This window comes from Tachypleus tridentatus, chromosome 2, assembly GCF_004210375.1.
Source record: "Tachypleus tridentatus isolate NWPU-2018 chromosome 2, ASM421037v1, whole genome shotgun sequence".
Classification (NCBI taxonomy): domain Eukaryota; kingdom Metazoa; phylum Arthropoda; class Merostomata; order Xiphosura; family Limulidae; genus Tachypleus; species Tachypleus tridentatus.
Window position 1 is genome coordinate 144395468 of NC_134826.1, and position 23750 is coordinate 144419217.

General features: G+C 32.4%; 1 pseudogene across 1 annotated transcript in view; it reads left to right on the forward strand.

The window, feature by feature from the left end:
* LOC143245287 (arrestin homolog) overlaps positions 1 to 23750 on the forward strand; it is a 69757-nt pseudogene that overhangs the window by 26882 nt on the left and 19125 nt on the right. Inside the window, exons 2-3 of the transcript XR_013025557.1 lie at positions 8591 to 8825; positions 23193 to 23390. The product of XR_013025557.1 is annotated as an arrestin homolog (transcript). The remainder of the gene's footprint in view (positions 1 to 8590; positions 8826 to 23192; positions 23391 to 23750) is intronic.

The following is a 23750-nucleotide window of genomic DNA, read 5'->3' on the forward strand; positions in this document are numbered from 1 at the left end:
GGCTTAATGAATTTTATTTATCTAGTTGGATTATTGTATTTCCACTCTGCATTTATTCCGAAGCTGCTTCGGATATCTGGGCAGTTGCTAATTATGAATTACTGACCAGAAGGAGTGCAACACGCACCCTATCACGCATAATCTACACTAAGGTACTGACTGTCACTCTCACAATACACTCACAACTTAAAAGCGCTTAGTGCTAAGATAGCCAGCTCCAAAAACCAAAGCCTTATCGTATAGCCATGCCAATTGGATTAATAAGAGTTATGGCAGATTATGTTGTTCGCTGTGTTATGGGATATGTACTTAAAGATAACCAGATTATTCGAGCACTCATTTCCTCGTGTCTGCGAGTTCAAACAGTTTGCTACAGCGAATAAAACACATTGAAGGGCGAAGTCATAACCTTTCTATACGTCACATTTTGGTAAATTATTTGTTGTTGTTTTTAATTTCGCGAAATACTAGACGATGTCTATCGCTGCTAGTCGTCCCTAATTTAGCAGTGTAAAACTAGAGAGAAAGTAAGCTAGTCATCACCATCCACCGCCAAATCTTGGGCTACTCTTTCACCATGTTTGGTGTGACAGTGATTCGAACCCGCAACCCTCAGATTACAGGTCGAGGGCCCTAACAATCTGGCCATGTCGGGCATTGGTTAATAAATACATCAACTTTTCAAAATAAAAAGAACATGTTCGCCCTCCCAACCGTGAGGGCGTTATAATGTGACGGTCAATCCCACTATTCATTGCTAAAAGAGTCGCCCAAGAGTTGACGGTGGGTGGTGATTACTAGCTGCCTTCCCTCTAGTCTTACACTACTAAATTAGGGACGGCTAGCGCAGATAGACCTCGAGTAGCTTTGTGCGAAATTCAAAAACAAACAAAAAACAAAGTAAAAAGTAAGTTGTTATACTTTCCATGTAATTTACAAATTCTCAGAACTTAAAAGTCATTATATATTCCATTAATCGAATGAATGAAATGTATTTGAAGTTTACGTTTTTCAGTTAACAATATAAAATGTCTCTTAGTTTTACTTTCCTTGTTTCTGCAACAAGCATTTCTTGCTACGTCCATGCCTCCTCTGATATAGTAATAACATTAACGACATAAAACCTTAAAATTCAAGGATCAATTCCTGCCGTGGGAACCAAATTCGCTGTGCTTGAAATTGTTGAGTTGAAGTGTGACGCACATGGAGAAATTCAAGGACTTATTGAAATACATATTACTGGAATAACGAAAAACTGGAAAGATTGGAATTTTACAACCATAAACCTTCTCAGACTTTTCGTAGTGAGGCTGTGCACGCGAAATTTGCATTAGGGACATAATAATGGGTCAAGTAATCGATTATATATTGAACTTTACGTAACTTTAACATTAGTTTTTATATTGCATCAGTCACATACGTGATGCGCTGTCCCCCTCCAATTTTAACCAAGAAATAAGATAATATTTTATTGAATTTACTTTCAAATTAAATCAACAAAAAAAAAAAAAAACTCTATTTCACTACTACATCGAATTACGACGTTACGCAATAAGATGTATTAACATTGATAAAATAAGTTCGTTTTCTCTCTATCTTCAATAAACTTTAAACAGATGTTTTTTCAATATGGGATTATTTTTTCCTCGTGCTTTTTTGCCAGAACTGACAAGTAAACTCACTTTTGTTTTACACAGTTTTTAATGTTATTTGTATAAACCTAGTTTAACACCAGAAAATTGTGTATCGGGTTTTTCTACTCGAGTCAAATTGTATGTGTTTTCTTGAAGCAAAACCCCATCGAAACTCGTATGTTAGTTAGCCTTTAAGTCCGTAAGCTTAGCGCAGATCCACAGAAGAGACCCGAATGTGTACAAGTTAACTATACACTATTCATACGTATTAGAATTAGCTAGTAATAGGCCTGGCATGGCCAGGTAGTTAAAGCACTCGACTCGTAAACCGAAGGTCGCAGCTTCGAATCCCCATCACGCCAGAGATGCACGTCTTTTCAGCCGTGGGGGCGTTATATTGTCACGATTATTCTCACTATTCGTTGGTAAAAGAGTAGCCCAAGAGTTGGCTGTGAGTGGTGATGACTAGCTGCCTTTTCTCTAGTCTTACATTGCTAAGTTAGGGACGGCTAGCGCAGACAGCCCTCCTGTAGCTTTGCGCGAAATTCAAACACAAACAAGCAAACAAATACTGTCCAGTGACACAGCACAGAGGCAATATTTAGGTAGAAAAAGGTTTGGTTTGTTTTGAATTTCGAGCAAAGCTACACAAAGGCTATCTGCGCTAGCCGTCCTTAATTTAGTAGTGTAAGACAAGAGGGAAGGTAGGTAGTCATCACCACCCACCGCCAACTCTTGGGCTACTCTTTTACCAACCAATAGTGAGATTGACCGAACATTATAACGCCCCCACGGGTGAAAGGGCGAGCATGTTTGGTGTGACGAGGATTTGAGCTCGCCACCCTCAGATTACAAGTTGAGTGCCTTAACCACCTGGCCATGCTGGGCCCAATAGAACAATAGAGAGCAGTACACAAAGAAACAATTGTTGATCATTATGTCTTTCTCTGGACAATATCACGAACGAGAGTTATCAGCTAGCACGTGGTAATAAATGTCAGCTGTTGTGGTCTGTTGTCTCAACAATTCCACGACGCTCTACACTACAGCTATAAAAAATTCCTTTTTCATTTAGGGGGATGATCAGAGAATGCCTGTTTTATATCATTTATTTATCCAACAACGAATAGATACTATTTACTTTCATGATGAAGAGACACCCACTTACAGTACAAATATATTCTAAAGCAGCTGGTGTGGGTACTGAAAACGTAAAATAATAAAGTTCAGGTCATCGTTTTGACCTTACATCGTTCTCAGTTTAACCAAGACCCGTCAACAAAAATTATACGGAATTTTCTTTCAATCTCATAGGTCGAAATAATTCATAAAAGCGGTTTTCAGGTATGGGTAATTTTATTTTAGTACCAACAGCCTGATACAACACGGTACTTCCCCTGGTGGCGATGTACGTATTAAAATAATGTCTCACTTTAAAAAAAATGTATTGGAAATAAATTTTTCCCTAATATATCCAGTTTATCATACGTTAATTGCACATGTTTTTCACTTGTGTTCGTGTCATGTAGTCGTGTGTATATATATCTATAGATAGACAGATATCTTAAGTTTTATATTGAAAGAAAATCATTATTTTTTCCAATTGTTTTGTCAGGTCTTGCGTTTCTGTTATAGTACATTTGCATTATAAATTGACAGTGGGATCCTACTTACATTCTCTTATGTAATTCAAACTGGAGTTTATCACAGGCTTCTATGTGTCGTTATTGTTCGTTTGTTTGATTTGTTTGTTCTTTTTAATTTTGCGCAAAACTACACAAGGGCTATCTGCGCTAGCCGTCCCTAATTTAGCAGTTTAAGACCAGAGGAAAGATAGCTAGCCATCACCACCCACCGCTAAACTCTTGGGCTACTCTTTTACAAACGAATAGTGGGATTGAACGTCACATTATAACGCCCCCACGGCTTAAAGGGCGAACATGTTTGGTACGACCGGGATTGGAACCCGCGAGCTTAAAATAACGAGTTAAACGTCTTAACCCACTTGGCCATGCCGGGCCCCTGTGTGTCGTTCGTACATGGGATGGACTGCACCTGGATTACACATACTTCAGTGCCGTTAATCGCTTACTGGGACAAGTTTATATTTCTAAACAAATTTCAAGTAAATCGTGAGATATGTTTTACGAAATAACTGTTGGCAAAATTTAATTTATCCTCTATATCTCCATCGAAACTATAAGCCCTCGTTCGCTGACGTCACTCTCGATAACCAATACATATACTGCGCAGACTCGTCTTCGACCGTCGTGTACACAACCAAACCAGGTCGATACCAACGTTATCTGGTAGAGCTACATTCGTATATGTTTGTTTTTGACATATTCTGAGATTGTTGCTCTTTGAGAAAAGATGGATTTTTTTAGCGAACAAATATCAGTAGCTGAGTTGTTATCTCATTTTATTTAAACACTATAGTTTGTTTGTTTTTCAGCAGCCAATCACGTCGGTATCACTTCGTATTAATCAATAATTCGAAATCATGTAAGAACTAAATACCTATAGGCAACTCCATTTGAAGATCGATGGAATGCTTATCGATAGATTTTTTTTATATTCCAAGAAATCGCACATTCAAGAGTTTATGATATTTTAAATACAATCTAAAAGCGTTACGTTACACAATCGCTTATCTGTGCTGTGTCCACCATGGGTATCGAAACCCAACTTTCGGCGCCATCAACCTGCACGTTTTGCCTAACATTATTTTTCTAGGGCGAGGTTAAAGATGTGAGTATGAAATGTCAACTGTGCAAAAATACGTTCGTGTTTAATCATTCATAATTCACAATAAGAAAATCATAATTTTAACACTGACTTTTGCAACTGCTTAGGGCCCGGCATGGCCAAGCGTGTTAAGGCGTTCGACTCGTAATCCGAGGGTCACGGGTTCGAATCCCCGTCGCACCAAATATGCTCGCCCTTCCAGCCGTGAGAGTATTAAAATGTGACGGTCAATTCCACTATTCGTTGGTAAAAGAGTAGCCCAAGATTTGGCGGTGGGTGGTGATGACTAGCTGCCTTCCCTCTAGTCTTACACTGCTAAATGAAGGACGGCTAGCGCAGATAGCCCTCGAGTAGCTTTGCGCGAAATTCAAAAAGCAAACAAACAATTCGCAACTGCTTACGTCATATTTGAAGATATTTCGTCAAGTGTGTTTTAAAAAACATATAATTTTGCACATTTTTTTCTATTATCTAATAAAAGATATAACAAATTAACAACATTTTTAAGAAGGCCACGTTTTTTGTCCACCCCTGTATGTTTATTATTTTATTACTTATAGGGTTATTATTTCACCGTGTAGTTTCAAATTCGTTTATAAACTAAGCCTATTTAATGAAACACACACAAAATACGGAAAATGTTCGTATTTTAAATAAAGACTGAAATAGAAATAAATAACTAATCCTATTGGTCGAGATTTTCTGTTCTGGGGATTTAGTTCTCTGTCTGCTGTTAGAATGCAAAACCAACATTTGATTTTATGCTGTTTTTCAGTTGCTGTCAAACTGGGTAAAGGAAAACTGGACGTCTGTTCAGTGTGTGTGAGGTTTATTATAGCAAAGCCACGTCGTGTATCCACTGAGTTCACCGAGGGGAATCGAGCCCCTGATTTTAGCGTTCTAAGTCAGTAGACTTACCGGTGTACTAGCATGGGACCCGTCTGTTAAGAATGCAAGTTACACATTGCTATAAAAGCTGTGTTTAATTTATCACTAGCTCCATCTCTGGGATATAAGTGTTACGTATCATAGTTGTCATGTACTTTAATGAAGAAATATTAGTATTCTAAACGAACGTAACTTAACACAAGCTACTGTGTTATTCAGTTAAAACTAACACACATTCACCGAACACGACAGTAGCTACTGTGTTATTCAGTTAAAACTAACACACACTCACCGAACATGACAGTAGCTACTGTGTTATTCAGTTAAAATTAACACACATTCACCGAACATGACAGTAGCTACTGTGTTATTCAGTTAAAACTAACACACACTCACCGAACATGACAGTAGCTATTGTGTTATTCAGTTAAAACTAACACACACTCACCGAACATGACAGTAGCTACTGTGTTATTCAGTTAAAACTAATACACATTCACCGAACATGACAGTAGCTACTGTGTTATTAAGATAAAACTAACACACACTCACCGAATATAATGCAAGCTACTGTGTTATTAAGATAAAACTAACACACACTCACCGAATATAATGCAAGCTACTGTGTTATTAAGATAAAACTAACACACACTCACCGAATATAATGCAAGCTACTGTGTTATTAAGATAAAACTAACACACACTCACCGAATATAATGCAAGCTACTGTGTTATTAAGATAAAACTAACAAACACTCACCGAATATAATGCAAGCTACTGTGTTATTAAAATAAAACTAACACACACTCACCGAATATAAAGCAAGCTACCGTGTTATTAAGATAAAACTAACACACACTCACCGAATATAATGCAAGCTACTGTGTTATTAAGATAAAACTAACACACACTCACCAAATATAATGCAAGCTACTGTGTTATTAAGATAAAACTAACACACACTCACCGAACATGACAGTAGCTAGTGTGTTATTAAGATAAAACTAACACACACTCACCGAATATAATGCAAGCTACTGTGTTATTAAGATAAAACTAACACACACTCACCGAATATAATGCAAGCTAATGTGTTATTAAGATAAAACTAACACACACTCACCGATTATAATGCAAGCTAATGTGTTATTAAGATAAAACTAACACACACTCACCGAATATAATGCAAGCTACTGTGTTATTAAGATAAAACTAACACACACTCACCGAATATAATGCAAGCTACTGTGTTATTAAGATAAAACTAACAAACACTCACCGAATATAATGCAAGCTACTGTGTTATTAAAATAAAACTAACACACACTCACCGAATATAATGCAAGCTACTGTGTTATTAAGATAAAACTAACACACACTCACCGAATATAATGCAAACTACTGTGTTATTAAAATAAAACTAACACACACTCACCGAATATAATGCAAGCTACTGTGTTATTAAGATAAAACTGACACACACTCACCGAATATAATGCAAGCTACTGTGTTATTAAGATAAAACTAACACACACTCACCGATTATAATGCAAGCTACTGTGTTATTAAGATAAAACTAACACACACTCACCGAATATAATGCAAGCTACTGTGTTATTAAGATAAAACTAACACACATTCACCGTATATAATGCAAGCTACTGTGCTATTAAGATAAAACTAACACACACTCACCGAAGTAGCTACTGTGTTATTAAGATAAAACTAACATAAGCTTCGTTATTTTTAGTTACAACTTAGTATACTTTTCTTTTTCCAACGTAGTTTAATATTATAGTGTAAAAACTAACAACTAACTAGTTTTTAAAACTAATTCTATTTGGGTCTCATATTTTTTTTTTTTTATTTATTACCTTATTTTTCTCAAAAAATATTACAGTCAACGATAAAGGTTAGTTTGTTCAGCTAAACACAGAAAACAATAAGTTAGTTTGTTCAGCTAAACACAGAAAACAATAAGTTAGTTTGTTCAGCTAAACACAGAAAACAATAAGTTAACTTTCCAGGGTAAAACTCCGTTTCGTTCTGCTACAGCTGTCAAATGGAAGACAATTAATAACAACATTTGTCACCTAATTTGATTACTATTAACGTGTTAGAACGTAAGCACAAAACCACATAATGGGCTGCGTGTGTTCTGCTCATCTCAGGTATCGAATCCTTGTTTCTAGCTCTTTAAGTTCGCAGACATTCCGCTGTGCAACTGTTAGAGTGTACCCACAGTGCAAAGTACAGAGCGAGTTTAGAGTCACTTTGTCTCGAATATGTGACTCTCCAACTTAACTGTGGACAAAACGTTCTATACGGTTTAATTCTACAAAGATCTTAAATGTGTACCTATTTAAAAGTAATTATTTCTCTATGATTATCTGTGTTGATTTTGGTTTGAATTACCAAAGTTTAATACGTTATATTAAAACGATTGTGGATCTTCAGGACTTCGTTGAACAACACGTTCATGTCGTCACGCCCGGTCATAATATAACTGACAGCTATCACGACTAAAGCACGCCACTCCATCATGTCTTCTTTCCATAATCACCTAGTGTTAAGAGAACGGTAGTTTCCCAATGCGCAATTTATCACAGGTTGCACAGAAATTCACAGACGCTGCTACCTTGAATGGCATTTCTTCGTATTGAGTATCATTAATATCTGTTCATTTCTTCAGCTTCTTGGAGTATGCAGTGTTTCAAAGGGAGGTATAACTGTAATTATAATCTGGGTAAATCTCTATCCCATTTACATTACTTTCCAAAAGAAGATCCTATTAGAATATTTTGCGGTACTGTTGATTTGGGCATGTGGAAAACGTGTTTATTACTTACCTTTGTGTTTGTACATGGAGTTCCAACTGTTAAAATAAACCGTACTTTGTTTAATATCGATGGATCACGACTTCTTGCAGGTCTTTTTTGGATAGCTCCGGGTACCTAAAACGATACATATTCCTTTTTTTTCTTCAAAACAGTATGTATAAAATATCCTTTTCTTTGAAATTTCTAAATTCACACTAGAACAAATTGATGAATTGAATGTATAAATATTGGGTGTCGTAAAGAGGTGTTGAATATCCTTCTCGAAAGATATCACCCTCCACGTAAAGCGCCAATGTCAAAATACAGTTTAGGTAAATTCCGTTTCATCACGACTTTGTACTGGCTGTTGTGGTCGCGTGACCTCCTGACTTGCATATTCAAAATCGTTTTGATATAACGTGCTAATTGCTACTCGTTATTCTGGCAATTTTTCATTATAACTCTTAGGCCAACATCTCTTTGTCTGTTTTTTATTATAGCGTGTACAAGAAGCAGTCTCCAAACGCCAAACTCACGCTTTATCTCGGAACACGAGAACTGATAGTTGACAATGGGGAAGCTTCGCCTATAGATGGAGCGATCCTTATAGATCCCAGTTATGTGAAGGAAAGAAAAGTATTTGCTTTAGTGATTCTTACATTCCGGTATGGAAGAGAAGACGAAGAGGTTATGGGATTGAAGTTTTACACCGAAGCTGTCTTGGATTTCAAACAGGTTAATGTCTGTGTTTGTTTTGTGTTTTTTACAATAGGTTTTTAAATGGTTTGTATTTCATCTATGGAATTGGATCATTTTTGTCAAGCTAACCTTCTATAAAGTTATAGAAACTTATAATAATGAAATAATAGCATACTTTTATTCTATTTTAATATAAATGACTACTTCTCAGCTGACTGGTCATTTTTTTTATGCCATGAAATAATAAAGCACTGGACTGTTTTATTTCTAACTCTCTTCCATTGATTTTCTCAACCGGTTGCGTGACTTCAAAGGTTACACTTTGGGATATAATTTTAGCGAGAACGTATCACAAAACCATTCGAATACCGTTTTGCAACTACGTTAAAAACATGCAATTTCCAAGTGTGCAAACACAAAATAGACTCCATTTGTGAATCCATTACATTTAAAATTGCTCAAAAATAAATACAATTGTTCAAGGTTCACCCAGTTAAAGTAGTGAAACTGTAAAAACTGTTACTCAGATTCGCAGTAAAGAAAATAAAGTGAATAATAACACGAAACTATAGAATAAAGACATTGCATGCTTAAAGTAAAACGTAATTTGATAAGAACGTAATAAACAGTACTCAGTTTATATACAGGAGGTTCATGCGATGATTCTCAAGCGTAATAATGAGGAAGGTGCAATACTGTGCAACAGCCTCATTTGAAAGAGAGTTACTTCAGATGCAAAATGTGCCTCACCGTCTAAAAGTATATATATGTGACACCTTGAACAAAATAGATTGATAGAAAGCATTGGACGTCACATCTACAAACTCAGTAATGTGGGATACGGTTTGTGTTGCAAAGCTGTCTGCTCAGTGCCATTTGTTTGGCTTTACACGAGGACCAGTAAGAAATAACATGTCTAGATATGGTGCATGCTATGCTGCTTTACTATTTTACTTTGTTCTTTATCCCGGCATGGCCAGATGGGTTAAGGCGTTCGACTCGTAATCTAAGAGTCGCGGATTTGAATCCCCGTCGCACCAAATATGCTTGCCCTTTCAGCCGTGGAAACGTTATAATGTGACAGTCAATCCCATTAATCGTTGATGAAAGAGTAGCCCAAGAGTGGGTAGTGATGACTAGCTGCCTTCCTTCCAGTCTTACACTGTTAAATTAGGGGCGGCTACCGCAGATCGCCCTCTTGTAGCTTTGCGCAAAATTCAAAACAAACCAAACCTTATTATGCGGGGTCATCGTGATTAAGAAGACTGAAACATGTTTCTGATACTAGTATTCATTGGTTGAATTTTAAACACAGGTATGTTTTGTTTGTTTGTTTTGAATTTCGCACAAAGCTACTCGAGGGCTATCTGTGCTAGCCGTTCCTAATTTAGCAGTGTAAGACTAGAGAGAAGGCAGCTAGGCATCACCACCCACCGCCAACCCTTGGGCTACTCTTTTATCAACAAATAGTTGGATTGACCGTAACATTATAACGCCCTCACGGCTGAAAGGACGAGCATGTTTGGCCCGACGGGGATGCGAACCCGCGACCCTAAGATTACGAGTCGCACGCCTTAACACGCTTGGCTATGCCGGGCCACATAAGTATGTATGTGAGTAATGTTTCAGCACATGATGTAACAACTTACATCGTACACAACCACGTATCCAAGCAAACACACACACATACATATATATTTCATTTCAAACTTTTCTAAGTTCATTTATATTGTTTTAATTTCCTCACGGTCTTTACTTTCACGCTGTTTACCAGAAGAATTGAATCTAACCAAATATTCGTAATGCATCATTGCTGTCCAAAGTTAGTGTGAGAGAAGGTTTCTTTTTACAATCATAGAACGCGACCATATATTTGTATAGGACTGCTCAACATTTTTAAATATATATGTAAAAACGGCTGGTTTGGGTTGAGAAATGTTTTTTTATCTTTCGACCTTCTTCGGTCATCGTCAGGTTCACAACCACTCTACAAGTGGGTTTTCTCGTCATCACTGATTATTTTTCAATATTGCTCCCAAGTTAAAGATGACTTCAAGAATATTATAACAGTGATGTAACTTGTTGATTAAAACAGAGGTTTAGGGCATTGTATTGAAACAAGTCTGAAGTCTCAACATGGCGTTACTGTCCATATCATTATGCTCTGTCTGACTACCACGAACCTTGACGTTAATCCAACAGTGTAGCTTTCAATGTATATTTAGTCTGTTATAAGTCTTTCATGTCGAAAGCATTAACCCTTCGATGCATTTTTACTATAATCCATCTAGTATTCAAAGGTTTCCCAGTGTCTGTTTCATCTATCCTATTGCGCAGAAATCCATAACCGATGCATCTAGTGCCTTGACCAATGTCCTCATATGAAACAACACAAATATTTTTTTTCATTCTTTAGACATTTAAGATATGTGATAGTTGAACGAACGGACTTGGAAAGCAACTTGAGTAAGTGAGACTTGTGTTACTTTCCAGATTTATTATATTACATATGTGTTCTTGTTTTCCAAATTCATTGTTTTCCACAAAAGATAATCACATGTTGGAAATCATAATGCCCGATCTTAAGATACCTATATGATCTGAGTGTACGAATATTTTGAGTTGGATAGGGCTCTTTTGTACTGTTACAAAATGGTCCATTTTTAGTAACACTTCACTCAAAATGTAGTGCTGGTAAGTCCGTTCCACCTTAACTTTATATTTTTCGAGTTTGTCACTTTATTTGATGATTTAAATGTTTCAAATCTTGTAATAACCCACTCATCCTTGTAGATGACAAACTGTCAAGTTATTTCACTCATATTTCATTGATTACTCGCGAAGAGTTTTATATATAAATAAGATACATATAATCATGTTATTATCTAACGTTAACCATATAAATCTGTTGTAACTATACTGAGATGAAGACTGCACTTGAAGAATATAAAAGATAAAGAACACAAAGAGTACTTACGAGTGCTAGGTTCCACTGGTGGTCTATCACAGTTAATTTTTAATCAAAACTCTTGTTGTTCGTTCATTCTCTACGTGAACACACCAATTAAACCAGATGAATTGCACCTAGCAACTGAAAGTAAGCTTTAAAATTACCACCTTAAAAACCTGATTATCCAACGTTGTATGTTTGAAGATTTCCTATCGAGACACTTAATTCCTTCTTCCTAATTCAGGCACGTGAACAAATCAGTGGATGTGTAAAAGATGATGAAGGAGATTTAGAGTTAACTGAACATGCACTAGATGGTCTGTGACAAGAACTGGCTTCAGTGATCACTGAATTTCACACATTATAAGATCTGCTTAAACAGTACTAATAGTTAGAGACTGATGCTTTCCACCACAAAATTAGTAAAGCGCTGCACATTACCTTTATCAAGCAGGTGAAGACACAACTTACTGTGTTTTAAATTATTGGTAACCCATTCCTCGATCAAAATGATAAATATGGTTAACTTGTGACTAGATTCAAGTGATGATTATGGGTAAGTCGTTCATTGATCCGAATAATGATTATGAGCAACCAATTCTTAGATCCAAATAATAATTATGAGCAACCAATTCTTAGATACGAATAAAGGTTATGAGCAGCAAATTCTTAGATCCGAATAATAATTATTAGCAGCCAATTCTTAGATCCAAATAATGATTATGAGCAGCCAGTTCTTAGGTTAAAACAATGATATACTCGTTCTAAATACATCAGATATTGTAGATAATCAGGTCAATTCTGACAGGTCAGAACCCCTGTCAATATTTCGAGAAAATTGTAAAAGGACGATATCGAACATTTTTAAACAGAAAGTGGTTTGACATAAGAAGTGAATCTTTCTTTTGTCCACTTAGTTTTCCTACAAATGTTGATGCATCAACATTATCAATTTCTTCTTCAATCATAAACACTTCAATTAGTCTAATGACAGACTGGGTTTCATATATATTTTTAGTGAGGTAGAACTTTGGTTTTTCTAGTGGAACAAGTAGTTTCCATTACAATTTAATAAAAGGTAAGTTCAAGAGATTAAAAACGATTGACATGAAGTACATCAAGAGATGTCAGCTTCTTACGTCCTCATACGAAGTGCATCAAGAGGTGTCAGCTCTTTAAATCCTCATACGAAGTACATCAAGAGATGTCAGCTCTTTAAGTCCTCATACGAAGTACATCAAGAGATGTCAGCTCCTTAAGTCCTTGTACGTATGAAGAGGCGGACAGAATATTAATGATATACGCAACCGATGCATTTAAACAAGGTTCCAGAAAAGTCATATATCAAAGTGCAGATGCGGATGGTGTGTTTCTTGTTATCTCTGTGCTTCATCTGATGGAAATACAGAAGCTCTAGAAAGCACTTTGGATTGAAAAGTACTATTCTCATATACCACTTCAGGACATACTACACTCCTAAGGACCAGAAGAAATTTAAGACACTACTATTGTTTCAAGCTTTTACTAGATACAACCAGAAATCTTTCTTCTTTGGACTTGGAAAGAGTGTTGCAAAGTCACTGAAGAAGAGAAAATAAAGTACTATCATCCTATCCTCCTCATCAGTGCTACTGCATCGTACAAAATAATAGCTTACCAAACTGGACCATTGATAAGAGAATCATTTGTACCAATTCATGAAGAACTATACTCAGAAAGGTGACGATAGATGAAAGGGAACTCAAAAGTATGGGAACCTTTCTGGTCCAGCTTGAAATTTTCCAATCATATCAAAATCTCTGACATGTCGATGCCAAGTGGACAGAGAAGGACATTGCAAGTTTGTCGTGAATGGCGTTTCGTACAATTCACTAAGGAGTATGTTAAAGTAGGTGATCGTAAGTGACACCAGTCCTTAGCATCTTCTGCAATACTGTAATTACACAAAGGTATGTGAACTAACTCTTTACGTCAATATATTATTTCTAAGTGCTAGTATGTCTAATCTGAGATATACTCACTAAATATTGACAATCATACACAAATTTTTGCTTTCAATTCCAAAATATTATGAGAATAACAAGGTTTATAACAGACTTTATTTCCATATAACGCTGTTCATAAGTGTATACTACATGTTATAAATATTATTGTGATTATACTGTTAGCTTCTTAAGAACATTGTAAAAGAGCAGATGGTGATATTGTTATAAATATTATTGTGTTTATACTGTTAGCTTCTTAAGAACATTGTAAAAGAGCAGATGGTGATATTGTTATAAATATTATTTTCTTTATATTGTTAGCATCTTAAGAACGTCGTAAAAGAACAAATGTTGATATTGTTATAAATATTATTTTATTTATATTGTTAGCATCTTAAGAACGTCGTAAAAGAACAGATGGTGATATTGTTATAAATATTATTTTATTTATATTGTTAGCATCTTAAGAACGTCGTAAAAGAACAAATGTTGATATTGTTATAAATATTATTTTATTTATATTGTTAGCATCTTAAGAACGTCGTAAAAGAACAGATGGTGATATTGTTATAAATATTATTTTATTTATATTGTTAGCATAAGAACGTCGTAAGAACGTCATAAAAGAACAAATGTTGATATTGTTATAAATATTATTTTATTTATATTGTTAGCATCTTAAGAACGTCGTAAAAAACAGATGGTGATAGTTATAAATATTATTTTATTTATATTGTTAGCATCTTAAGAACGTCGTAAAAGAACAATGGTGATATTATTTTATTTATATTGTTAGCATCTTAAGAACGTCGTAAAAGAACAGATGGTGATATTGTTATAAATATTATTTTATTTATATTGTTAGCATCTTAAGAACGTCGTAAAAGAACAGATGGTGATATTGTTATAAATATTATTTTATTTATATTGTTAGCATCTTAAGAACGTCGTAAAAGAACAGATGGTGATATTGTTATAAATATTATTTTATTTATATTGTTAGCATCTTAAGAACGTCGTAAAAGAACAGATGGTGATATTGTTATAAATATTATTTTATTTATATTGTTAGCATCTTAAGAACGTCGTAAAAGAACAGATGGTGATATTGTTATAAATATTATTTTATTTATATTGTTAGCATCTTAAGAACGTCGTAAAAGAACAGAATGGTTGATATTGTTATAAATATTATTTTATTTATATTGTTAGCATCTTAAGAACGTCGTAAAAGAACAGATGGTGATATTGTTATAAATATTATTTTATTTATATTGTTAGCATCTTAAGAACGTCGTAAAAGAACAGATGGTGATATTGTTATAAATATTATTTTATTTATATTGTTAGCATCTTAAGAACGTCGTAAAAGAACAGATGGTGATATTGTTATAAATATTATTTTATTTATATTGTTAGCATCTTAAGAACGTCGTAAAAGAACAGATGGTGATATTGTTATAAATATTATTTTATTTATATTGTTAGCATCTTAAGAACGTCGAACAGATGGTGATATTGTTATAAATATTATTTTATTTATAAGAACAGATGGTGATATTGTTATAAATATTATTTTATTTATATTGTTAGCATCTTAAGAACGTCGTAAAAGAACAGATGGTGATATTGTTATAAATATTATTTTATTTATATTGTTAGCATCTTAAGAACGTCGTAAAAGAACAGATGGTGATATTGTTATAAATATTATTTTATTTATATTGTTAGCATCTTAAGAACGTCGTAAAAGAACAGATGGTGATATTGTTATAAATATTATTTTATTTATATTGTTAGCATCTTAAGAACGTCGTAAAAGAACAGATGGTGATATTGTTATAAATATTATTTTATTTATATTGTTAGCATCTTAAGAACGTCGTAAAAGAACAGATGGTGATATTGTTATAAATATTATTTTATTTATATTGTTAGCATCTTAAGAACGTCGTAAAAGAACAGATGGTGATATTGTTATAAATATTATTTTATTTATATTGTTAGCATCTTAAGAACGTCGTAAAAGAACAGATGGTGATATTGTTATAAATATTATTTTATTTATATTGTTAGCATCTTAAGAACGTCGTAAAAGAACAGATGGTGATATTGTTATAAATATTATTTTATTTATATTGTTAGCATCTTAAGAACGTCGTAAAAGAACAGATGGTGATATTGTTATAAATATTATTTTATTTATATTGTTAGCATCTTAAGAACGTCGTAAAAGAACAGATGGTGATATTGTTATAAATATTATTTTATTTATATTGTTAGCATCTTAAGAACGTCGTAAAAGAACAGATGGTGATATTGTTATAAATATTATTTTATTTATATTGTTAGCATCTTAAGAACGTCGTAAAAGAACAGATGGTGATATTGTTATAAAAATATTATTTCTTAAGAACGTTTATATTGTTAGCATCTTAAGAACGTCGTAAAAGAACAGATGGTGATATTGTTATAAATATTATTTTATTTATATTGTTAGCATCTTAAGAACGTCGTAAAAGAACAGATGGTGATATTGTTATAAATATTATTTTATTTATATTGTTAGCATCTTAAGAACGTCGTAAAAGAACAGATGGTGATATTGTTATAAATATTATTTTATTTATATTGTTAGCATCTTAAGAACGTCGTAAAAGAACAGATGGTGATATTGTTATAAATATTATTTTATTTATATTGTTAGCATCTTAAGAACGTCGTAAAAGAACAGATGGTGATATTGTTATAAATATTATTTTATTTATATTGTTAGCATCTTAAGAACGTCGTAAAAGAACAGATGGTGATATTGTTATAAATATTATTTTATTTATATTGTTAGCATCTTAAGAACGTCGTAAAAGAACAGATGGTGATATTGTTATAAATATTATTTTATTTATATTGTTAGCATCTTAAGAACGTCGTAAAAGAACAGATGGTGATATTGTTATAAATATTATTTTATTTATATTGTTAGCATCTTAAGAACGTCGTAAAAGAACAGATGGTGATATTGTTATAAATATTATTTTATTTATATTGTTAGCATTATTTATAAGAACGTCGTAAAAGAACAGATGGTGATATTGTTATAAATATTATTTTATTTATATTGTTAGCATCTTAAGAACGTCGTAAAAGAACAGATGGTGATATTGTTATAAATATTATTTTATTTATATTGTTAGCATCTTAAGAACGTCGTAAAAGAACAGATGGTGATATTGTTATAAATATTATTTTATTTATATTGTTAGCATCTTAAGAACGTCGTAAAAGAACAGATGGTGATATTGTTATAAATATTATTTTATTTATATTGTTAGCATCTTAAGAACGTCGTAAAAGAACAGATGGTGATATTGTTATAAATATTATTTTATTTATATTGTTAGCATCTTAAGAACGTCGTAAAAGAACAGATGGTGATATTGTTATAAATATTATTTTATTTATATTGTTAGCATCTTAAGAACGTCGTAAAAGAACAGATGGTGATATTGTTATAAATATTATTTTATTTATATTGTTAGCATCGTTAAGAACGTCGTAAAAGAACAGATGGTGATATTGTTATAAATATTATTTTATTTATATTGTTAGCATCTTAAGAACGTCGTAAAAGAACAGATGGTGATATTGTTATAAATATTATTTTATTTATATTGTTAGCATCTTAAGAACGTCGTAAAAGAACAGATGGTGATATTGTTATAAATATTATTTTATTTATATTGTTAGCATCTTAAGAACGTCGTAAAAGAACAGATGGTGATATTGTTATAAATATTATTTTATTTATATTGTTAGCATCTTAAGAACGTCGTAAAAGAACAGATGGTGATATTGTTATAAATATTATTTTATTTATATTGTTAGCATCTTAAGAACGTCGTAAAAGAACAGATGGTGATATTGTTATAAATATTATTTTATTTATATTGTTAGCATCTTAAGAACGTCGTAAAAGAACAGATGGTGATATTGTTATAAATATTATTTTATTTATATTGTTAGCATCTTAAGAACGTCGTAAAAGAACAGATGGTGATATTGTTATAAATATTATTTTATTTATATTGTTAGCATCTTAAGAACGTTAGCATCTTAAGAACGTCGTAAAAGAACAGATGGTGATATTGTTATAAATATTATTTTATTTATATTGTTAGCATCTTAAGAACGTCGTAAAAGAACAGATGGTGATATTGTTATAATATTATTTTATTATATTGTTTTTATTTATATTGTTATAAATATTATTTTAGCATCTTAAGAACGTCGTAAAAGAACAGATGGTGATATTGTTATAAATATTATTTTATTTATATTGTTAGCATCTTAAGAACGTCGTAAAAGAACAGATGGTGATATTGTTATAAATATTATTTTATTTATATTGTTAGCATCTTAAGAACGTCGTAAAAGAACAGATGGTGATATTGTTATAAATATTATTTTATTTATATTGTTAGATATTGATATTGTTAAATATTATTTTATTTATATTGTTAGCATCTTAAGAACGTCGTAAAAGAACAGATGGTGATATTGTTATAAATATTATTTTATTTATATTGTTAGCATCTTAAGAACGTCGTAAAAGAACAGATGGTGATATTGTTATAAATATTATTTTATTTATATTGTTAGCATCTTAAGAACGTCGTAAAAGAACAGATGGTGATATTGTTATAAATATTATTTTATTTATATTGTTAGCATCTTAAGAACGTAAAAGAACAGATGGTGATATTGTTATAAATATTATTTTATTTATATTGTTAGCATCAGATAAAAGGTGATATTGTTATAAATATTATTTTATTTATATTGTTAGCATCTTAAGAACGTCGTAAAAGAACAGATGGTGATATTGTTATAAATATTATTTTATTTATATTGTTAGCATCTTAAGAACGTCGTAAAAGAACAGATGGTGATATTGTTATAAATATTATTTTATTTATATTGTTAGCATCTTAAGAACGTCGTAAAAGAACAGATGGTGATATTGTTATAAATATTATTTTATTTATATTGTTAGCATCTTAAGAACGTCGTAAAAGAACAGATGGTGATATTGTTATAAATATTATTTTATTTATATTGTTAGCATCTTAAGAACGTCGTAAAAGAACAGATGGTGATATTGTTATAAATATTATTTTATTTATATTGTTAGCATCTTAAGAACGTCGTAAAAGAACAGATGGTGATATTGTTATAAATATTATTTTATTTATATTGTTAGCATCTTAAGAACGTCGTAAAAGAACAGATGGTGATATTGTTATAAATATTATTTTATTTATATTGTTAGCAAAGAACAGATGGTGATATTGTTATAAATATTATTTTATTTATATTGTTAGCATCTTAAGAACGTCGTAAAAGAACAGATGGTGATATTGTTATAAATATTATTTTATTTATATTGTTAGCATCTTAAGAACGTCGTAAAAGAACAGATGGTGATATTGTTATAAATATTATTTTATTTATATTGTTAGCATCTTAAGAACGTCGTAAAAGAACAGAACGTGGTGATATTGTTATAAATATTATTTTATTTATATTGTTAGCATCTTAAGAACGTCGTAAAAGAACAGATGGTGATATTGTTATAAATATTATTTTATTTATATTGTTAGCATCTTAAGAACGTCGTAAAAGAACAGATGGTGATATTGTTATAAATATTATTTTATTTATATTGTTAGCATCTTAAGAACGTCGTAAAAGAACAGATGGTGATATTGTTATAAATATTATTTTATTTATATTGTTAGCATCTTAAGAACGTCGTAAAAGAACAGATGGTGATATTGTTATAAATATTATTTTATTTATATTGTTAGCATCTTAAGAACGTCGTAAAAGAACAGATGGTGATATTGTTATAAATATTATTTTATTTATATTGTTAGCATCTTAAGAACGTCGTAAAAGAACAGATGGTGATATTGTTATAAATATTATTTTATTTATATTGTTAGCATCTTAAGAACGTCGTAAAAGAACAGATGGTGATATTGTTATAAATATTATTTTATTTATATTGTTAGCATCTTAAGAACGTCGTAAAAGAACAGATGGTGATATTGTTATAAATATTATTTTATTTATATTGTTAGCATCTTAAGAACGTCGTAAAAGAACAGATGGTGATATTGTTATAAATATTATTTTATTTATATTGTTAGCATCTTAAGAACGTCGTAAAAGAACAGATGGTGATATTGTTATAAATATTATTTTATTTATATTGTTAGCATCTTAAGAACGTCGTAAAAGAACAGATGGTGATATTGTTATAAATATTATTTTATTTATATTGTTAGCATCTTAAGAACGTCGTAAAAGAACAGATGGTGATATTGTTATAAATATTATTTTATTTTATTGTTCATCTTAAGAATATGATATTGTTATAAATATTATTTTATCTTAAGAACGTCGTAAAAGAACAGATGGTGATATTGTTATAAATATTATTTTATTTATATTGTTAGCATCTTAAGAACGTCGTAAAAGAACAGATGGTGATATTGTTATAAATATTATTTTATTTATATTGTTAGCATCTTAAGAACGTCGTAAAAGAACAGATGGTGATATTGTTATAAATATTATTTTATTTATATTGTTAGCATCTTAAGAACGTCGTAAAAGAACAGATGGTGATATTGTTATAAATATTATTTTATTTATATTGTTAGCATCTTAAGAACGTCGTAAGAACGTCGTAAAAGAACAGACGGTGATATTGTTATAAATATTATTTTATTTATATTGTTAGCATCTTAAGAACGTCGTAAAAGAACAGATGGTGATATTGTTATAAATATTATTTTATTTATATTGTTAGCATCTTACGAACGTCGTAAAAGAACAAATGGTGATATTGTTATAAATATTATTTTATTTATATTGTTAGCATCTTAAGAACGTCGTGGTGATATTGTTATAAATATTATTTTATTTATATTGTTAGCATCTTAAGAACGTCGTAAAAGAACAGATGGTGATATTGTTATAAATATTATTTTATTTATATTGTTAGCATCTTAAGAACGTCGTAAAAGAACAGATGGTGATATTGTTATAAATATTATTTTATTTATATTGTTAGCATCTTAAGAACGTCGTAAAAGAACAGATGGTGATATTGTTATAAATATTATTTTATTTATATTGTTAGCATCTTAAGAACGTCGTAAAAGAACAGATGGTGATATTGTTATAAATATTATTTTATTCATATTGTTAGAATCTTAAGAACGTCGTAAAAGAACAGATGGTGATATTGTTATAAATATTATTTTATTTATATTGTTAGCATCTTACGAACGTCGTAAAAGAACAGATGGTGATATTGTTATTAATATGATTTTATTTATATTGTTAGCATCTTAAGAACGTCGTAAAAGAACAGATGGTGATATTGTTATAAATATTATTTTATTTATATTGTTAGCATTTTAAGAACGTCGTAAAAGAACAAATGTTGATATTGTTATAAATATTATTTTATTTATATTGTTAGCATCTTAAGAACGTCGTATGTATCAAACTCTACAGATTCATACTTTACTATTACCAGAGTTTCAGTTTTATGGCAGCGACGTTAATTATATTTCAAACGCCACCTTATCCAGAAATACTTAGCAGTTTAAACCCCACTACGTAGCTAGTTTTCGTTCTAGTTTTCGTGCTTGTAACACAAAACACACAATTTCTAAAAGCTTCTCTTCGCAGCTGAACCTCAATTTGTGTTCATTTAAGAAACAAAATTACACCTCGCGTCGAGATGTATGGCTCATCCTTGTCACTTATAACGAAACAACAAAAAGTTGAGATGACACTCAAGCGTCGGTTGCTACTGACCTCGGAGTGGCACAGAGTGTATTTTCGAGGCTGTGGACGACAAGACAAACAACTGATTGGATAAGAGACCTCTTGACACGTTCCATTGAACAACACCGGAACGAGTATCTTAGTTATCACGATTGATTAGATGTCTTCTTTTTTCCAATGGTGTGAGACTCAAAACATAGTTTCTTTCAAATCACATGAAGACCTGTGAGAAATATATTGTACGTAGGGTTACGAGAGCTTTACGTCATCAGGATCATTGACGATGTTAAACGTAACTGTGCCAAGATAATTTCACACATGAATGACATCAGTAAAATGTTATAGGGACAACTTACTGTTCTGCTAATCCCTTGAAAGTAAATAATATAAATCAGGGGCTCGATTCCCGCCGGTGGGCTCAGCTATAAGAAAACACAGAAACAGACAGTTCTGTATCATGAATTAATGACAAAACGTGACGGCTCTCGTCTTTCACTGAGAAACAAAACCAACTTAAAAATAAACAGAAACATGCCCAAAATTAATATGAAGTTCTCTTGTTTTACGTATTGTGACATATAATAAAATTCATAATTTATCTGTTTGTGGTTAAACACAAAGCCACACAGTAGAGTATCTGTTCTCTGACCCCACTAGTATCGAACCCCAGTTTCTAGAGTTATAGGCCTTCAGATTGCAGTTTTGGTCTTCCCGTTCAACATTAGTTGTATAGTAGTGTTTTAAAATGGTTTATGGTTTGGTTGTTTGTTTGTTGTTAAGCGCAAAGCTACACAATGAGAAATCTGCTTTGTGCCCACAACAGATATGGAAGTCCGGTTTTAAGGCCATAAGTCCCTAGACTTATCACTGAGTCAGTAGGTATGGGAAGAGGGCTGAAGAACTTGTTCTTCTCTCAATTGTTTAGCAGAATTATTTTGTTTCTGAATTTCGCGCAAAGCTACACGAGGACAATCTGCGCTAACCGTCCCTAGTTTAGTAGTGTAAGACTATAGGGAAGCAGCTGGTCATCACCACCCACTTCTAACTCTTGGACTACTCTTTTACCAACGAATAGTGAGATTAACATTATAACGCCCCCACGGCTGAAAGAACGAACATGTTTGGTGTGACGGGGATTCGAACCTGCGACCCTCAGATTACGAGTCGAACGCTCTTAACACACCTGGCCATGTCAGGTCTTAACAAATATTCTTCCTAAGTAGAAACTACTGTAGCTATACTCACATTATAAAATACCAACGTTTTCTGACAAACACCTGGCCGTGCCGAGCCTAGCAAGACTGGCCATAAATTTTGGACAATATTATAACATATGTTTATTTATGTTTTATAGGTCTTTTTTACTTTGAACGTAGGGCGTAACTCTGTTCGATAATTTCGTCATGTTGCTCCGTACGAACCATCTATAAAACTGTCTAGGAAATTTTACGTCCAATGAAAAACACACACCGCACCTGCTTCTAGTCTTCACAATGTGTATTTTTCTACAGATAAATAATAATTTACTTCGTATAAAAATGTTTACCTGGCAATGAGGTTAAACATCTTTTCTCTACGTCTAACAACAACGTTTATTTCTAGATCTATCCACCACCTGAACCATTTGACCACGATGACCTCAGTCCACTTCAACAGAATCTCCTCCGGAGACTAGGAAACAACGCCTACCCTCTGACTATGGAAGTCTCTAGTCAAGCTCCAGCCTCGGTTCGACTTCAGCCTGCACGAGCTTATAGTGGAAGTCCGCTAGGGTCTCTTACGATCTCAAAGTATTTGTTGGTATGTGACAGACCTCTGTCTTTCGTATGGCACCAGAATATTTAAAAGACATTCTCCTTATTTTTTCTTTAGTGAACATGTAGGACATGAATTATGTAAAATCAAAATCATAGGTAATAGATGTTATGATAAAAAATAATATAAATATCAGTTTGTCTACGAGACGTTTCAATAGAAATAAGTCATTGTTTTGTTGTTTTTTTATTAAGCACAAAGCTTCACAGTGGTCTAGCTGTGCTCTGCCCACAAGGGGGAACGAAACCCTGTTTCTAGCAGTATAAGTGCGCAGACATACTGCTGTGCCACTCGGGAGCAATAGAATAAGGCTAATCTTTTATTAATGATAGAATATTTTTTAAA